Below are 13,476 nucleotides of genomic sequence, written 5' to 3' on the forward strand. Positions count from 1 at the left end.
GAGGGTCCTACATCTGGTCGGGTCTCTGACGGTGAAGGATGGGTGGGGTGTGGGGGGTAGGGGGGCAAAGAGGCCGGGAGCATGGGGACTCAATGTTTGCTCATACTGATTGAGATTTGGTCCAATACACAAGGACAATTAGATTGTGCTCATGCATTGATACTGGTTTCGTTTTTTACTGTCCCATGTACTGAGATCCAGTGAAAAGGTTTTTATGAACACTGGTCATACAGATCAGATTATTACACAGTGCGTTGAGGTAGAACAAGGGAAAACAATAACAGAATGCAGAATAGAGTGTCACAGTTACGGAGAAAGTGCAGTGCAGGTAAACGATAAGGTGCAAGATCATAACAAGGTAGATTGTGAGGTCGAGTGTCCATCTGATTATTCAGTCTGATAACAGTGAGACAGGAGACATGCTGGTAGTATTATGTAACAATCTCTTGAAGTTATCCATTTACTTACTGTCTGTAAGGAGTTTGTACGTTCTCCCCATGACTGAGTGGGTCTCCTCGCACAGACCAAAGAGCCACTGGTTGGCACGTTAATTGTCACGAGATTAGGCTAGGGTTACTGCCTGGTAACCCACCAATTTATCCCCAGCCTAACCATAGGACAATTTACAATGACCATTTAACCTATTAACCAGTACGTTTTTGGACTGTGAGAAGAAGCCCACGTGGTCACAGGGAGACCATACAAACTCCTTACAAACAGCGGCAGGAATTGAACTCTGGTCATCTGTACTGTAACGCATTGTGCTAACCAGTACACTACTGTGCTGAGAAAAGTTTGAGGTTGGATTTTGAGAAGGCAAATTGAGGTCGGGGCTCTCGCAATGAACAGTGCATCTTGAGAGGAAGCTGGAGCTCCCAGAGGAGACCCACACATACACACACATATGGGAAGAACATACGCTGGATTTGAGCTTCGAACTCTGACACACCGTGGCTCCCCAGTGTGGGATAGGAGACTTGCATCGCACTCTGAAAGTTGTCCTGGTTAATGTTGCCGGACATGACAAAAAGGGCCTCAAGGCTGTTGACCAGTGTAGTTCTTTGAGCCCAGGCTTCACACTCACCTGGCGTGGGATGCAGATTGACATCAGGATAGCTGGTCTCCCGCCGCAGGTCGCATGGGTAACACGGTAGATTTTCTAAACTGGGTGACCAGGAGCTCGCCAAAACGTTGCCTCTGAGCCTACAAGGCTCAGCGAGACTCATAGCAGCAGTGGTCACTGTAATATTAATTATTATTGTGATTAAAAATACTATAAAATTTTAAAATTTAAAGTATTAACACATTATAAAACTTGTAACGGAATTTATTTCAAGGCTTAAGAAAATCTGCCAAACAGAGCTCGATAATAAAAATATAGCAAAGGCAGTAAACACTTATGCTAAACCCATATTAACGTATTCTTTTGGCATGATATCTTGGTGCAAAACTGATCTGGAAAATTTACAAACAAAAATAAGAACTGAAATAACAAATGCTTCGGTTTTTTTCACAGTCACATCAATGTGTGGGGCCTGTGAGTGAATCGGACACTGTGAATTGCCCCGTCCCCCGCCAATGTGCGAGAATCCGGGGTGAGTGTAGCGGAGACAGGATCAGATTCAGGTTTCATAGGAAATCCAGAGGTCATCTGGAAGCAGGAGGCCTGGTGGAGTTTAAGAAACATACAGACAGACTCGTGGATATGAACAGAATGCAGGGATTTGGGTGGGACACACCAGGAGATTTAATATAAATCAGCATCAGATTAAGACCTTAAGATTTGGAGCAGAATGAGGCTATTTGGCCCATCGAGTCTGCCTCCACCATTTCATCACGGCTGATCCAATTGTCCTCTCAGCCCCAATCTCAGGCATTCTCCCCGTATTCCTTTTCTTGACCTGACCAATCAATCTATCAATGTCTGCCTTAAATATACATAAAAACCTGACCTCCATAGCTGCCTGTGGCAAAGAATTCTACAAATTCCCCACCATCTGGCTAAAGAAATTCCTTCTCTTCTCCATTCTGAGGCTGTGTCCTCTGTCCTAGACTCCCCCACTACAGGAAACAACCCCTCAACATCCACTCTATCTGTGCCCTCTGGTCCTAGACTCCCCCACTACAGGAAACATCCCCTCCACATCCACTCTATCTGTGCCCTCTGGTCCTAGACTCCCCCACTACAGGAAACATCCTCTCCACATCCACTCTATCTGTGCCCTCTGGTCCTAGACTCCCCCACTACAGGAAACATCCTCTCCACATCCACTCTGTCTGTGTCCTCTGGTCCTAGACTCTCCCACCACAGGAAGCATCAGGAAACAAAGAACAGAAAGGCAGATTATTATCTGAATGGTGTAGAGTCAGGTAAGGGAGAAATACAAAGAGATCTCGGAGTCCTTGTTCATCAGTCGCTGAAGGCTAATGGAATGTTGGCCTTTACTACAAAGGGAATTGAGTACAAAAGCAAGGATATTCTTTTGCATTTGTACAGGGCCCTGGTGAGACCACACCTGGAGTATTGTGTACAGTTTTGGTCTCCAGGGTTAAGGAAGGACATCCTGGCTATAGAGGAAGTGCAGCGTAGATTCACGAGGTTAATTCCTGGGATGTCCGAAGTGTTTGACGCAGAGAAGTTAGAGAGACTGGGCTTGTACAGGCTGGAATTAAGGAGATCGAGAGGGGATCTGATTGCAACATATAAGATTATTAAGGGATTGGACAAGATAGAGGCAGGAAATACGTTCCAGATGCTGGGAGAGTCCAGTACCAGAGGGCATGGTTTGAGAATAAGGGAATTTAGGACAGAGTTAAGGGAAAAACTACTTCTCCCAGAGTTGTGGGGGTCTGGAATGCACTGCCTCGGAAGGCAGTGGAGGCCAATTCTCTGGATGCTTTCAAGAAGGAGCTAGATAGGTATCTTATGGATAGGGGAATCAAGGGATTTGGGGACAAGGCAGGAACCGGGTATTGATAGTAGATGATCAGTCATGATCTCAAAATGGTGGTGCAGGCTTGAAGGGCCGAATGGTCTACTTCTGCACCTATTGTCTATTTTCTGGCACCAGTGTAGATTGTCCACAACTCAGTGACTTTGACTGGTACATCTCCGAACTGTGGGGAAAAAACCTAAGCAGTCACGGAGAAAACGTTGAAGTTCTTCTGTTAGGGCCAGCATGGACTTGATGGGCCAAGTGGCCTCTCGCAGTGACCGTGAGATGTTGTCCCACCTGGGGTTAAATGGTCAGAAGGAAGTTGTTGCAATACTACAGATTAACACTAGGGGGCAGTGTTAGCCAGCTAATCCCAGCCTGGCGTCGGTGAAGGGAAAATCTTCAAGGATGGAATTTACCTGTGAGTGGAATGGAGGAGGTGGACGCTGGTTAGGGTGAGTTAGGCTGGGTTGGAAGGGCCTGTAACAGTGCTGTATCTCTAAGTAAAAAGAGAATTTAATAAGGCAACTGACAAGGTGCCTGACAGGTTCAGGAGGGAAAGAGATCTGGAATTTCAGTCGAGCTAGCTAATGGCAAGTGAAGTTGGTGAATGTTGCAGAGGAATTACTCTGATTGATAACAGTGACCAGGATCAGTGCTGGGACCACTTTTATGTGTGATCTACGTCGACAGCTCGGATGTGAGTATGAGATGTGTTCGGGTGGGGCCACGGTAGTGAGAAAGGTGGAGAGGGAGGGAAAGAGTGAGAAGGGGTATGAGATGTTGTCAGGTGGAGCCACGGTAGAACAGTGGCTACAGTGGGTTGGGGAGTTTAATTGTGGTGTCCTCAGCACATGATGTGTATGTGCCTTCCTGTGTGCGTGTGCTTGGCAGGTTCATTGGTCACTGTGAATTGTCCCCTGGTTAGGGTTTAATAGTTGGGTTGCTGGCCAATGCAGCTCACTGCACCAGAAGGGCTTGTATCTTTACATAAAATACAACAAATCAGTAAATCTGCAGATGATTAATTACAATGGCAATGAAGGAAAGGGTTCTGGTAGTCAGTTCAAATGTCCAACGATGTACCATGGAGAACATTCTAACTGGCTGCATCATCAGCTGGTATGGGGGGAGGTAGTGGAGGTGCTGCTGCACAGGATCAAAATAAGCTGCAGAGTGTTGTAAACTCAGTCAGCTCCATCATGGGCACCAGCCTCCGTGGTATCCAGGACATCTTCAAGGAGCCATGCCTCAGAAAGGCGACGTCCATCATTAAGGACCCCCATCACCCAGGACAAGCCAACTCCTCATCAGAGAAAAGATACAGGAGCCTGAAGACACACACTCAACAATTCAACAAAGGGGAATGGAGGGTGATGGTTCACATATGGGTCAATAGAACTGGGCAGAAAATGAGGTCGTCACCGACTAGAATCAGAATCACAGTTATAACACAGACAACAAGTTGCAGGAGCTCAGAAGGTCAGGTTGCATCTATGGAGGGAAATGGACAGTCAGTGTTTCTGAAGGGTCTTGACCTGAAATGGCGACTGTTCATTTGTCTCCATAGATGCTGCCTGACCTACTTAGTTCCTCCAGCATTTTGTGTGCGTTACTCCACATTTTCAGCTGTCATATCTCAAGCTTCAAATTATTAAAATATGGACATTCAGGTGATTATACAAAAAAGCACAAAGAAGTCCAAAGTATAGGAAAAACAATAAAAGCAGTTCGGAGCCTCACCCCGCACAGGAGACCAGATCTGTTCTTTCTCCTCGGATCCCTTACCCTGACCTGACCAGGTGGATACGTCCTGGCTTGATGGGACAATAGACTGTAGGTGCAGGAGTAGCCAGCACCGCCATTCGCTGAAATAATGGCTGATCATACACTATCAGTACCCCGTTCCTGCCCTCTCCCTGTATCCCTTGACCCCGCTATCTGTAAGAGCTCTATCTAACTCTCTCTTGAATGCATCCAGAGACTTGGCCTCCACTGCCTTCTGGGGCAGAGCATTCCACATATCCACCACTCTCTGGGTGAAAAAGTTTTTCCGTATCTCTGTTCTAAAGAAGGGAAGTTTGTGTAGAGATAGCAGGAGCTCTGACGGAGATCTTTCAGATGTCATTAGAAACGGGGATTGTGCCGGAGGATTGGCGTATTGCTCATGTGGTTCCATTGTTTAAAAAGGGTTCTAGAAGTAAGCCTAGCAATTATAGACCTGTCAGTTTGACATCAGTGGTGGGTAAATTAATGGAAAGTATTCTTAAGAGATAGTATTTATAATTATCTGGATAGATAGGATCTGATTAGGAGTAGCCAGATGGATTTGTGCATGGAAGGTCACATTTGACAAACCTTATTGAATTTTTTGAAGGAGTTACGAGGAATGTTGACGAGGGTAAGGTAGTGGATGTAGTCTCTATGGACTTCAGCAAGGCCTTTAACCATATAACCATATAACAATCACAGCACGGAAACAGGCCATCTTGGCCCTCCTAGTCCGTGCCGAACCCTTAATCTCACCTAGTCCCACCTACCCGCACTCAGCCCATAACCCTCCACTCCTTTCCTGTCCATATACCTATCCAATTTTACCTTAAATGACACAACTGAACTGGCCTCTACTACTTCTACAGGAAGCTCATTCCACACAGCTATCACTCTTTGAGTAAAGAAATACCCCCTCGTGTTTCCCTTAAACTTCTGCCCCCTAACTCTCAAATCATGTCCTCTAGTTTGAATCTCCCCTACTCTCAATGGAAACAGCCTGTTCACGTCAACTCTATCTATCCCTCTCAAAATTTTAAATACCTCGATCAAATCCCCCCTCAACCTTCTACGCTCCAATGAATAGAGACCTAACTTGTTCAATCTTTCTCTGTAACTTAATTGCTGAAACCCAGGTAACATCCTAGTAAATTGTCTCTGCACTCTCTCTAATTTATTGATATCTTTCCTATAATTCAGTGACCAGAACTGCACACAATATTCCAAATTTGGCCTTACCAATGCCTTGTACAACTTTAGCATTACATCTGGGGAGGCCTTTGACAAAGTTCCACATGGAAAGTTAGTTAAGAAGGTTCAGTCGTTCGGTATTAATGCTGGAGTAATAAAATGGATTCAACAGTGGCTAGATGGGAGATGCCAGAGAGTAGTGGTGGATAATTGTTTATCGGGATGGAGGCCGGTGACTAGCGGGGTGCCTCAGGGATCTGTTTTGGGCCCAATGTTGTTTGTAATATACATAAATGATCTGGATGATGGGGTGGTAAATTGGATTAGTAAGTATGCTGATGATACTAAGGTAGGAGGTGTTGTGGATAATGAGGTGGGTTTTCAAAGCTTGCAGGGAGATTTATGCCGGTTAGAAGAATGGGCTGAACGTTGGCAGATGGAGTTTAATGCTGAGAAGTGTGAGGTTCTACATTTTGGCAGGAATAATCCAAATAGAACATACAGGGTAAATGGTAGGCCATTGAGGAATGCAGAGGAACAGAGAGATCTAGGAATAACAGTGCATAGTTCCCTGAAGGTGGAGTCTCATGTAGATAGGGTGGTGAAGAAGGCTTTTGGAACGCTGGCCTTTATAAATCAGAGCATTGAGTACAGAAGTTGGGATGTAATGTTAAAATTGTACAAGGCATTGGTAAGGCCAAATTTGGAATATTGTGTACAGTTCTGGTCACCGAATTATAGGAAAGATATCAATAAATTAGAGAGAGTGCAGAGACGATTTACTAAGATGTTACCTGGGTTTCAGCACTTAAGTTACAGAGAAAGGTTGAACAAGTTAGGTTTCTATTCATTGTAGAAGGTTGAGGGGGGATTTGATTGAGGTATTTAAAATTTTGAGAGGGATAGATGGAGTTGATGTGAATAGGTTGTTTCCATTGAGAGTAGGGGAGATTCAAACGAGAGGACATGATTTGAGAGTTAGGGGGCAGAAGTTTAAGGGAAACACGAGGGGGTATTTCTTTACTCAGAGAGTGATAGCTGTGTGGAATGAGCTTCCTGTAGAAGTAGTAGAGGCCAGTTCAGTTGTGTCAGTTAAGGTAAAATTGGATAGGTATATGGACAGGAAAGGAGTGGAGGGTTATGGGCTGAGTGCGGGTAGGTGGGACTAGGTGAGATTAAGAGTTCGGCACGGACTAGGAGGGCCGAGCTGGCCTGTTTCCATGCTGTGATTGTTATATGGTTATATGGTTATATATGGTTAAATGGCCTACCCCTTATTCTTAAACTGTGGCCTCTAGTTCTGGACTCACCCATCAGCGGGAACATGCTTCCTGCCTCCAGTGTGTCCAATCCCTTAATAATGCCCAGGACACTCCCTGGGCTTTGGTCTGCCTCTGGGGAGGGGCTCGAGCCCAGAGGCAAGCTTCCCTGGAAGGTGAAATACTTGTTGGAATGGAAATAGGGCAGTTGCCATACCAAGCTGGGACGCATCTGGGTAGAATGCTTTCTGTGGTGCATCACTAACAATTGGTGAGGGTCTTCAGGGACCTCCTGAGGAAGCCAAGGTGTTGGTGAGCTTTTCTTGCCTGCAACGTCAATGTGGCTGGACCAAGGCAGATCACTGGTGATGCGTATGATCAGGAAGGCAGAGCTCTCAACCAAATGCAGTTCAGAAATCGCAGCAAAAGGGCCAAGGTTTTTCTCTATGAATGGATTGCCACTGTCACAGTAAAGAGATGTTTTAACAAGGTGTGTGATCCAGTCTTGAGAGATTCAGTCAACAACAGGATTTAATCTCCATTGAGCTGACAGTGTTATGTAAGTGTTTTCAGCCGACGGTGACTAGCAGGCAGACAGAGCGGCTTGTCAGCTCCCGTGGACGTTCCCAGTCTCACGCATCAGGGAGTTCCGCCACAACCTGGCCTTTTCAACACTCACACCAGGGGTGTCTGGAGACCCCCCATTTGCTGGTCCAAGGTGCCTGTTTATTCTTGTGCAGACAGCTGGGCTCGGATTATGATAAAGTCACAGAGATGTAAAGGATGGAAATCGGCCATTCAGCCCATCTGCTCCATGCTGACCAATAGTCCCATCTTAGCCATTCTCGTCTACCAGTGTTTGATATATATCCCGTATCCCTCTGAATCTTTCTTACTCACCTACCTGACATGAATCCTCATGTGCTTTTACTCCTCCCCCACCCACCCTTCCCCCTCACCTGGTCTCACCTATCACCTCCCAGTGTCTCACTTCACCCCCCCTTTCCCCCACCCACCTTCTCCCTCACCTGGTCTCACCTATCACCTCCCAGTGTCTCACTTCATCCCCCTCTCTCCCCCACCCACCCTTCCCCCTCACCTGGTCTCACCCATCACCTCCCAGTGTCTCACTTCACCCCCCCTTTCCCCCACCCACCCACCTTCCCCCTCACCTGGTCTCACCTATCACCTCCCAGTGTCTCACTTCATCCCCCCTCTCTCCCACCCACCCACCATCCCCCCCACCTGGTCTCACCTATCACCTCCTAGTGTCTCACTTCATCCTCCTCTCCCCCACCCACCTTCCCCCTCACCTAGTCTCACCTATCTCCTCCCAGTGTCTCACTTCATCCCCCTCTCCCCCACCCACCTTCCCCTTCACCTGGTCTCACCTATCAACTCCCAGTGTCTCACTTCATCCCCCTCTCCCCCACCCACCCACCTTCTCCCTCACCTGGTCTCACCTATCACCTCCCAGTGTCTCACTTCCCCCCTCTCTGCCACCCACCTTCCCCCTCACCTGGTCTCACCTATCACCTCCTAGTGTCTCACTTCATCCTCCTCTCCCCCACCCACCTTCTCCCTCACCTGGTCTCACCTATCTCCTCCCAGTGTCTCACTTCATCCCCCTCTCCCCCACCCACCTTCCCCTTCACCTGGTCTCACCTATCAACTCCCAGTGTCTCACCTCATCCCCCCTCTCCCCCGCCCACCCACCTTCCCCCTCACCTGGTCTCACCTATCACCTCCCAGTGTCTCACTTCATCCCCCTCTCTCCCCCACCCACCCACCTTCCCCCTCACCTGGTCTCACCGATCACCTCCCAGTGTCTCACTTCATCTCCTCTCTCCCCCACCCACCCACCTTCCCCCTCACCTGGTCTCACCTATCACCTCCCAGTGTCTCACTTCATCTCCCCTCTCCCCCACCCACCCACCTTCCTCCTCACCTGATCTCACCTATCACCTCCCAGTGTCTCACTTCATCCCCCTCTCCCTCACCCACCCACCTTCCCCCTCACCTGGTCTCACCTATCACCTGCCAGCTTGTCCTCCCCCCCCCCCCCCCCACCACTGGCACCTTCTTATTCTGGGTTTGTCCCCCTTTCTTTCCAGTCCTGATGAGGAGTCTTGGCCCAAAACATCGACTGTTTATTCCCCTCTGTAGATGCTGCCTGGCCTGCTGTTCCTCCAGCTCCAGGGAATAACATACCAACCTGTCCAATTTCTCCCTGTAACTAAGTCCCTGTGACATCCTCATAAATCTCCTCTGTTCTCTCTCTAGCTCAATTACATCTTTTCTATAGCAGGGTGACCAAAACTAACACAGTTCTGAAGGCGTGACATCACCAACTTCTTGTACAATATCCTGCAAAAAAAGCTCATCTTTAAACTATAAATCTTCCAAATAACATAACATCCTATCTCCGAGACTCAGTGCCGTGACAGGTGAAAGCCATTGTGTTAACGCCTTCTGCACCAGGCCAGCGACAAAAGAGCATGACCATACACTTCCCAACCCTGTATTCCATCTGCCATTTCTTGCCCATTCTCCTAATCTGTCTAAATCCTTCTGTAACCTCTCTACTTCCTCAAAGCAACCTGCTCTCTACCTATCTTCATATCATCTGCAAACTTTGCAACAAAGCCATCAATCCCATCACCCAAATCATTGACATAATGTAAAAAGAATCGGTCCTAAAACAGACCCCTGTGAGTCACCACTAGTTACTGACAGGCAGCCAAAAAAGACTCCCCTCCTGCAAATCAGCCACTGCTTTATCCATGCTAGAACCTTTCCCTGTAATACCACAGGCTCATAGCTAGTTAAGCAGCCTCATGTGGCGCCTTGTCAAAGGCTTTCTGAGAATCCAAGTACACAACATCAACTGATTTGCCTTTGTCTATTCTGTTTGTTACTCCTTCAAAGAATTCCAACAGATTTGTTGGGCAAGATTTTCCCTTGAGGAAACCGTGCTGACTGTGGCCTATTTTATCATGTGCCTCCAAGTACCCTGAGACCTCATCCTTAATAATCAACTTCAACATCTTCACAACCACTGAGGTCAGACTAACTGGCCTATAGTTTCCTTTTTTCTGCTTCTCTTTTTGAAGAGTGGTGGAGTGACATTTGCAATTTTCCAGTCTTCTAGAAATCTAGTGATTCGTGAAAGATCATTACTAATGCCTCCGTGATCTCTTCATCCACTTCCTTCAGAACTCTGGGATGTACACCATCTGGTCCAGATGATGTATCTATCTGTATATCAGTGAGAACTGATGTAGATTGAGAGACTGCTTTGCCAAGCACCTATACTCCATCAGCCAGAACAAGTGGAATCTCCCAGTGCCACCCATTTTTATTCCACTTCCCATTCCAATATGTCGATCCATAGCCTCCTCCACTGCAATGATGAAGCCACACTCAGGTTGGAGGAAGAACATCGTATACTCCATTTGGGTAGCCTCCAACCTGATGGCAATGAACATCGATTTTTCAAACTTCTGGTAATGCCCCCCACCCCCCTCTCCATTTCTCAACCACTTTTTCCACCCCCCCTCCTTTTCTCTCACCTTGCCACTCTCCCTTGCTGCTCCTCCCCCCTTTTCTTTCTTGGCCTTCTGTTTCTTTCACCAGTCAATTTCCCAGCTCTCCATTTCATCCTTCCTCTCCAGGTTTCACCTATTACCTTGTGTTTCTCTCTCCCCTATTCCCTGCTTTTTAAATCTACTCAGCTTTTTTTTCCCAGTTCTGCCGAAGTGTTTCAGCCCGAAACAGCGATGGTAATTTTTTCCATAGATGCTGCCTGTCCTGCTGAGTTCCTCCAGCATTTTGTGTGCGTTACCTCAGACCTTTCAGTCTCCCAAGAACCGTGGATATTTAAAGTCAAAGTTGATGGTTTCCTGATCAGTCAGGACATCAAATGTTGAGAAGGCAGGTGTCTGGGGTTGAGTGGGATCTGGGATCAGCCATGATGGAATGGTTGAGCAGACTCGATGGACTGAATCTGCCTCAACGTCTTATGGCCTTACAATACAAGGAAAGGTGGAGGGGCAGTAGTGTTAAGGAAGCAGGGAGTTTGCAGAAGGGCTTTAACGATTAGGAGGAGGGGCAAAGAAGTGGCAGATGGAATACAACAACAGGAAGTTTATGGTCATGCACTTTGGTAGAAGGACTGAAAGCACAGACTATTTTCTAGAGTGGGCAGAAAATTTGAAAATCTGAGATGCAAAGGCATTTGGGAGACCACTGGCAGGATTTCCTGAAAGTCAATCTGTTGGTCAAATTGGTAGTGAAGGCAAATGGAATGTTAGCATTCATTTCGAGAGGACTAGAATATAAAAGCAAGGATGTAATCCTGGGGGTGTACAAGGCTAGAAGGTGACAGCTGAAGCCAAGAGGGTGGGGAAGGTAAAGGGCTGGAGAGGAAGGAATCTGATAGGAGAGGAGAGTGGACCATGGGGGAAAGGGAAGGAGGAGGGGACCCGGGGGGAGGTGATAGGCAGGTGAGAAGAGGTAAAAGGCCAGAATGGGGACTAGAGAAGGGAAGGGTGAGGGATTTCTTTTACTGGAAAGAGAAATAGAAATTCATGCCATCAGGTTGGAGGCTACCCAGATGGAATATAAGGTGTTGCTTCTCCACCCTGAGGATGGGCAATGGTGACACAGGAGATGTGTTTATTACACTGGCCTTCATCAGTCATGGCACTGACTACAGGAAGCAGGAGTATTGTCAGCAGTTCTGGTCATTCAGCTGGAGAAAGAATGTCATAACGTGGAAGGTGGAACATGGAACATATTTCTACCCATGTTGCTGTGCCTACTCCAAGATCAATCTAACCCTTCCCTCCCACATTGGCCTCTATTTTTCTATCATCCATCTGCCTCTCTAAGAGTTTCTTAAGAGTCCCTAATGTATCGGCCTCTATCACCACTCCTGGCAGTGTGTTCCACACACCCATCACTCTCTGTGTAAAAAACCTACTTCTAACATACCACAACACCCCCCCCCCCCATACTTTCCTCCAGTCACCTTAAAATAAGCCCAGTTGTATTAGCCATTTCCACCCTGGGGGAAAAAGTCTGGCTGTCCATTCGATCTACCATCGTCTGACCATTTGGGAAGCAGAAGGCTTCATGCATAAGATGCTGTCGGGTGGATGGAAGTCAATAAGCTGGAGAGGGGCACCCCATTGGGGTGTTCCCGGGACTAGAAGGTACAAGTTATAAGGAGAGGGATGCCCCATCGGGGTATTCCCGGGACTGGAAGGTAGGAGTGATAAGGAGATGGACTCTCCATCGGGGTGTTCCCGGGACTGGAAGGTAGGAGTGATAAGGAGATGGACTCTCCATTGGGGTGTTCCCGGGACTGGAAGGTAGGAGATGGACTCTCCATCGGGGTGTTCGCGGGACTGGAAGGTAGGAGTGATAAGGAGATGGACTCTCCATTGGGGTGTTCCCGGGACTGGAAGGTAGGAGTGATAAGGAGATGGACTCCCCATCGGGGTGTTCCCGGGACTGGAAGGTAGGAGTGATAAGGAGATGGACTCTCCATCGGGGTGTTCCCGGGACTGGAAGGTAGGAGTGATAAGGAGATGGACTCCCCATCGGGGTATTCCCGGGACTGGAAGGTAGGAGTGATAAGGAGATGGACTCTCCATTGGGGTGTTCCTGGGACTGGAAGGTAGGGGTTATAAGGAGAGGGATGCCCCATCGGGGTATTCCCGGGTCTGGAAGGTAGGGGTTATAGGGAGAGGGATGCCCCATCGGGGTGTTCCCGGGACTGGAAGGTAGGGGTTATAAGGAGAGGGATGCCCCATCGGGGTATTCCCGGGACTGGAAGGTAGGAGTGATAAGGAGATGGACTCTCCATTGGGGTGTTCCTGGGACTGGAAGGTAGGGGTTATAAGGAGAGGGATGCCCCATCGGGGTATTCCCGGGACTGGAAGGTAGGAGTGATAAGGAGATGGACTCTCCATTGGGGTGTTCCTGAGACTGGAAGGTAGGGGTTATAGGGAGAGGGATGCTCCATCGGGGTGTTCCCGGGACTGGAAGGTAGGAGTGATAAGGAGATGGACTCTCCATCGGGGTGTTCCCGGGACTGGAATGTAGGGGTTATAGGGAGAGGGATGCCCCATCAGGGTGTTCCCGGGACTGGAAGGTAGGGGTTATAGGGAGAGGGATGCCCCATCAGGGTGTTCCCGGGACTGAAAGGTAGGGGTTATAGGGAGAGGGATGCCCCATCGGGGTGTTCCCGGGACTGGAAGGTAGGGGTTATAAGGAGAGGGATGCCCCATCGGGGTATTCCCGGGACTGGAAGG

At 48.1% G+C, this 13,476-nt stretch overlaps 1 protein-coding gene across 2 annotated transcripts in view; it reads left to right on the top strand.

The window, feature by feature from the left end:
* LOC132384107 (neurexin-1-like) overlaps window positions 1-13,476 on the top strand; it is a 1,241,271-nt gene that overhangs the window by 552,224 nt on the left and 675,571 nt on the right. The window lies entirely within an intron of this gene.

The sequence above is a fragment of the Hypanus sabinus genome, chromosome 31 (genome assembly GCF_030144855.1).
Source record: "Hypanus sabinus isolate sHypSab1 chromosome 31, sHypSab1.hap1, whole genome shotgun sequence".
In the NCBI taxonomy this organism is placed as follows: Eukaryota; Metazoa; Chordata; class Chondrichthyes; order Myliobatiformes; family Dasyatidae; genus Hypanus; species Hypanus sabinus.